Genomic DNA, 6,527 nt, shown 5'->3' on the forward strand with positions numbered 1-6,527 from the left:
GACATCGTACGGTCACTGGAGCTAGAATCGTTCATATTAACTAAGTTGACAAAGCACTCCGTCCCCGTCAACTTAGTAGGCCCACAAGTCAGCCTCCCACCAAGGTGGGTCCCAACTAGCAGGGGGAGTATTCATTTTTTTGTGCGTAATAAGGAGGCACTTCCTTGCGTGCAAAGATATAGCTGGTGGGTCCGACCTGTCAGCGGTGGGAACATTTTTTTTGTGAAATACAGAGGCCCTTCCGGTAGGTCCCAGCTGTCACGTGGAGGAATCATTATTTTGCGCGTAATAAGGAGGCATTTCCTTGCGTGTGGCCATGGACCCGGCTGTCAGCCTCTCCACGCACAGTCTACTTCCGATGGTGTCATTCGTTGACCACGTTGACCACTCCGCGCCGAGCGCATCCAAGGTGGTGGACGACGGCGAGGCCCCGGACAGCAACGAGTCGGAGATGGGAAGACGCGGGAGTAGAGTCGCAGACGGAGAGGTGTACGAGGGTTAACTGGTTCTGGTGCGGTGTGGTTCGGCAGTCGGTGGAGAAGAACAGGAGGTGTGGAGGGGTGGAGGGATGGCCTGGCCAACGGTGCAGTAGCGCTTCACAGCGAAGCGTGCTAAGCAGAGCTGCTAGCAGCAGGAGGCGGGAGCAGGTGGTCCCGGCGGCGCTGGAGGAAGAAGACGAGAGATTGAAGATGGATGCCGGTCGTTGGATGTAAATCCAACGGCTAACGATGTCAGAATCATTTGTTGACTAAGTTGACAATGACTTGCATTGGCTTCGACCTATTGGCCCACATTTCAGCCTCCAAAAATGTGGCACGTATTCAACCCATTTTTTCAGAATTTACAGTCTTTTTTTCGGGTAGAATTTACAGTCCATTTGATTTTTTTAAAAATTACAGTCCATTAGCTGGGCTGGGTGAACAAATAATGTAGCGTCCATGCGGCCCATTTATGTTTTTCCTAAAAAATTACAGGTCATTTGCACTTTCTCGAAATACACGTTTTTGCTGGGCTGATTCTAATTATAATGTTGGGGTGGGCGCAACAATGTTACCAAAAAATAAATAGGGGCTGAGCAATTTGTTATATATATATATATATATATATATATATATTTAAATAATAAATGATTTATTATTATATTGGTCCTTAAATCTTACCAAGCTTTTGTACACAGTTATCAGGATTTTCGTTGCCAAAAAAATTCCAGGATTTTGTTATTAAGAAATTATTTTTATAAATTAACAAGATGTGGGATATTGTTTTCTTACATATGTAAGTATCTGTTAAATATATGATGACAATAACAATAATATATAATAACATATAAAATAATTTAAATATGTATAATATAGTTAGAAGGGAAACATAAGTTGGACCAGGCGTTCCTATTCTTATATAGAAAAATAGAACAGACCTCTGCGTTTTCTTCAAAATAAATACATAAATTGGGCTGCCGATGTTTCAGGAAAAATAAAACCTCGGATGGGAGGTCCATAGGCCGGTCGATACATGACGACCCTCAAGAAAATACAAATAGCCTTATGGACCTCCCATCCGAGGTCGTGGGCTGCGCATGTTAAAAAAGAAAGCCTAGACGGGGCAGCTGTTTCGCCCGGGTTCGATTCCACCTGTGCAGAGAAAATATCTCCAAATTTTTTGCCTCTGTCTTTATTGACATGTGGGTCCCAATTGTCATCTACGCACACCACGTCCTACACTTGTCAAAACTTCGTCCCTCGTTTTCTCTGTTTTTCGCACACTCGACATTGTGTGGGCATTTTGAAAATAGCATATCTTTTTGACTGTGCATCATATGAAGATGTGCTATGCATGAATGTTGATCAGCATGATGTTAACTGGCTGATAGTTCCAGTTTTGACCATAAATAAAACTTCCAACATGATGTTAACACTGTTTGAAAAGGCCGTGTTAATATAAATGCTGTACCTCTGAAAGTTGCAGTTTCTTACGTGAAACTGAACTTGGAGTTTCTTATCTGAAACTGAAACTTGCAGTTTCTTCTCTGAGAATCACATTGTATGCACTTTTTTTTTTTTTCCTAATAATAAAGCATGGATTGACTTTGTCGGGTTCACCGTCACAATGCGCTTCTTTCCTTGATTTTACGCTTTTAATTTAAATTTAAAACATAATTAAGGTGGTACTAAATTTTGAGCTTCGTGCGTCGCCTGATCAAGCATGCGATCGAGCATCCTCGCATCTCGTATGTCCGGCCCACCTTGACCTACCACGAAATCAAGTAATTCAGACCTCTTCTTTTCACGTCTCATGCATATGGGCCAAGTTGGGCCGTCGCTCGAGGACCAAGTTGCTGCAAAAAAAAACCTGTGGTTTCGGAGAATCAACCCGCAGTTCTTTGTAAGGTGATTTTTTTGGCTCTCCTTTAGTTCGTTCTCTCCGTCGCCTCCCGATCCCAGCCGTCAAGAGGCGCGATCCCGCGCCGTGCTCGATACGGTGCCGCGCCGGCCGCCGGCCGACGACGGCGATTGCAGCGCCCTTCGCCACCGTTTCGCTTCAACTCCTCTCCTCCGCGTGCCTGAGCTCCTTGCTGTGCGCCGCCCGGGAGGGCTCGCACTCGATGCAGAACATCGGCGGACGGAACTTGCAGGACCCAGATCCGTGCGTGGCGATGGGGAGGTCGCCGGTGACGCGTAGGAAGGCCGGAGTGCGGCTTCCCGGGCGGATCCATGGCGGCCCCTGGGCAGAAAGGAGATATGAGGTGAGGGAGAAAGAACGGACGGTGCGACGATCTCGGCAGGAACTCGCAGGAGCCAGGCGACGGTAGACAGGCGCGGGAGACAGAGGGATCCGGCGCGGCGGCGCGAAGTCCTTGCAGGTGGATGCATGTTGGGTTCCTCCGGCTGTCACCGACGTGCACTGACAGGTGAGGAACATAGAAACATGGTGAGTATTTGAGGTGCCTTCTTTAGTTTTAGAATTCTACCATGATGGAATAAAACTCATTTTCATGATGGAATAAATTTCTGCATCAACAGGATTGAATCCGTTGTCGGTAAAGAAAATGTTGGCTCGGATGTTATGGGCACAACCGGTGAGATGGTTGTTGTGTGGATAGAGAATCAGCTCCATGAAAACAAAACAAAGGAGCTGATATTGCAATAGGTTAACCAGGTTACTTTGTGATTTGCCTTGCCTTATACCATTCTCTGATGCAATGTAATTCGTGAAAGGAAGGTAACAGGTGACAATACTTTTGCCTTTTATTCCAGCTGCGTGAGCATCTACGGAGCCCGAACAGGGAGTCAACAGTCAGCTGCTATCAGATCTCGAAAATGCGGGTTCTTTTAAGACCACCATGGATCCCTCACCCCAAGTCATGATCCAGTTGCTGAATGTCCACAAGAAAATTTATGTGTAAGCAACGTTGCAGCCCCATCTCTCTCTCATACAGTATTCTACGTTTTGCAAGTTTGTGTTGGCCACCTATTTGTTAATATGCTTCTCAAGGTCTAAAAATACTCTCTCTATCTGTCTCTCTTTCTCTGTCATCCATCATGCTCTGTTTTGCCAATTGTGCTAGCCACCTATTTGTTAATATGCTTCTCAAGGTCTAAACATATTTTATCAGATTTCTCACACATTGTACAAGGATTATACTGAATAAATTTTAAAAGAGTGGAATCACATATCCAAAAGGCCAATTCATATAGAGGCAATGACCTACTGAACGTTGCTAATAATGATGCTACTATTTTTCAGAATAAACCCGAACCTACAGGAACCATATAGTAGTGGTGAAAAAATGGATAGAGTGATAAACAACTTTTGTATTTTTCTTATTCAGATTAAAGGGACCTCATTCCCCAAGCTACTGGACGAAAAATAAAATGTATGCATGCGCCAATGAAGTCCAACAATTAATCCTCATGTGTGTCCAAATATTTTGTCTGAGAAGTCCGAATGTTCAGTGTTGGAAAAGTATACCTCCCGCTGATAGAACAAGGGAAAGATCGTTTCGTTGATGGCGAGTTCACACTGATGCTGATCACCGGCGCGCGTTGGCAGTGTCATGCTGCTTGGTCGGCACTGCAACTACACAGCTAAGCAGGAGGTAGGTGAGGTGGGCCTGAGATCTGGAGCATCCAGCTAAGAGTGTTGATTTTTGTGTGCGTTGGATTTAGTACTTATCAGTGATATTGGTAGTTCTCTGTAGTACTCTGTTTGTATTAGTTTTACCTTTTCTCCATCATGATTGCTTAGTTGCATTATTTTTGCTTCTAACTATACTGCCCTGATGTTACTATACTTCCTTGCTGCAGATGATAGCGTCTCAAACTGGACTTTTTGATCATTTGATAAACGTTTTGAAATTCAAGCGTGGTCCTCTTATGCAACCTGTGACCTATTACTTCTTAATTTATGGACTTTAAGTTTCAGTCATCCCTATATCATCAGGTAATATAACAAGGCTGTTGTTTAGATCATATAATCAAGCATGTCTTATCGAAATTAGTGATTGCCATGTTTGTTGAATTAAAGTTTCACTTGTCAGATCAGTTTCCACACATTGAATTTTACTTAGGGTACCTCTTAAGGTTTTACCTTCTGCAAAGGTATAACACCTACAGATGATCCGATTTTTCTTCTTCTAGATCCCCATGTGTGTGTGTATATGCGCGTGGGTAACTAATTTGCCCCGTGTATAGGTAGACAACGATCAATATGAGAGGGTGCTCAGCTACATATTGATCCTTGTCAATTCAGTACAAATTTACTGAATTTACAGATGGAGCTATATGTCCTCGGTGATGTACAAGCAAACACTAAATTGTTGCAGTGTACAATGTCCCTGAGTAATTCCTGGCGCTACAAGTTTTAAAATAAAAAGATGACGGGTCTCTACCATATTCAGCCTCCGCTTTAGAATTTGATTTGAACTATAGGACAACCGATTGCATTTGGTAATTTATGCACTAATTCTCGGTCCTTTGTGTGAGCTATGTTTTCCTTGCGCTTTTGCTTCTTATTTACATATTGGTATGGTGTCAGGTTTACTTGCCTACAAGTTTGGTTCCACTTGGTATGGACACCGTGCTCTGCTGTCAGCATATCTGTAGTATCAGGATATTGTTACGACCTTGAATGCTGAATTTAAGGATGTCTTATCATGTATTACTTTGACTCCCTTCTGAATTATGAGGTCATCCCATAGTCGTCCACTAATCTGGTGTCTGGTCCATCTTCTTACCCTTATCATCCTCTGTCCAATCTTGCCCTGACTGTACAGATTGTCGAATACTTCAAACAATGAGCAATTTGAAGTTCATAAATATGACAAATATCTGAAAATGGATTCATTTTTGTTGAAATAACATTGTGTAGAGTGGAAATGCAGAACTATATGTTCCTATTTCAACAACTGGTATTGAATATATGGTCAACCTTCTTAGAAAAAACTACAAAGTCTAAACATTATCGTGTGATGCATATGGAAAATTGTGATGTCTATTTTTCTGAAATATTTTTACTTTAGAAAAAGTTTTAAACATGCCATTGCATTATGTTTCATATTTTTGGCCAAGACGCTCTGCGGGGCGATGGCACATGGTCGGCAAGGCAGCGTTCTACAGCGCACCAGCCCGCAACGGAGGCGGCGCCCACGGCGCAGCCGTGGCCTTCGGTGCGCACCGCGGGGGTAGTGCTACCGGCCGCTGGCACGGCCCCGGAGCTGCTTCCCCAGACGGTGGTGCCCATGGCTGTGGGCCCATTGGCCCCCGGCCGGGTTCCCTGCGGAGGCGCGCGGGTGGCGGCCTCTGACTTGAAGTCTTCTTGAGATTTGTACGCCGATTGCTTGGCCGTCGCTTTGTACTGTCACTACGTGTACTGAAGATTAGTTATTTTGCTTTGACTTGGAGTGAGGTGCAGCGGGTTCAGGTTGCTGCTGCTGATTTTTTTGTATGTGATGTTCTAATGATTGTGTGTCTGACCAAGCGTAGTTGCGCTTCTGACAATGTATTGGCCTTCCTTTGCTGCACCGAAGTTAGTGAATTGTTCACCATGCTTGACTTTGTTCTAAGCAGGGAAATTTGTGGTGATTTGTAATCAAACTTGCAAAGAACATCATTACTTCTGATTATGTTTGAAGAGATATGATGGATGGTTGATCTGAGACCTACTGTTTGATGTTTGTTTGCCTTTGCTTTCTAACCAGTGAGGGCTGAAGTGACTGAATCTGGAAGTTCTTTAGCGATTGATGCTCTGTCCCAAGTTAAGCATATTCTACTTCTGGTCACTGACCGCAACCCTTACCTCAGTTTTAATTCCTTGAGGTACCTTTGTGATGCCTTTATTTGTCCATGTCATTATTGTGCCTGCCATATGGAATTTTGAGTTTGAGTATTTATTTCATATTTGGTCAGCTTTCTTATTAAATGATAGCCCTTTGTGCTCCAGTTGAGTTGATTAAATCTTTTTCATATCACCACAGTTGATGAAGCAAAAGAATTCTACCCTCTATTTGGCTTGGGGTAAATATTGCCCTT

General features: G+C 43.7%; 1 long non-coding RNA gene across 3 annotated transcripts; it reads left to right on the forward strand.

Annotated features, from left to right (window-relative positions):
* The first annotated feature begins 2,366 nt into the window (after nucleotides 1–2,366).
* On the forward strand, nucleotides 2,367–6,154 carry LOC123182059 (uncharacterized). 3 transcript variants are annotated; one of them, XR_006492000.1, is made up of 6 exons: nucleotides 2,367–2,928; nucleotides 3,021–3,156; nucleotides 3,255–3,399; nucleotides 3,830–4,096; nucleotides 4,305–4,440; nucleotides 5,568–6,154. It is a non-coding gene; the product is annotated as an uncharacterized lncRNA (long non-coding RNA). The 3 variants fall into 3 exon arrangements; XR_006491998.1 differs by having other exon boundaries at nucleotides 2,368–2,928; nucleotides 4,305–6,154; XR_006491999.1 differs by having other exon boundaries at nucleotides 2,368–2,908; nucleotides 4,305–6,154.
* The last annotated feature ends 373 nt before the right edge of the window (nucleotides 6,155–6,527 follow it).

Source organism: Triticum aestivum, chromosome 1D (genome assembly GCF_018294505.1).
Source record: "Triticum aestivum cultivar Chinese Spring chromosome 1D, IWGSC CS RefSeq v2.1, whole genome shotgun sequence".
Classification (NCBI taxonomy): domain Eukaryota; kingdom Viridiplantae; phylum Streptophyta; class Magnoliopsida; order Poales; family Poaceae; genus Triticum; species Triticum aestivum.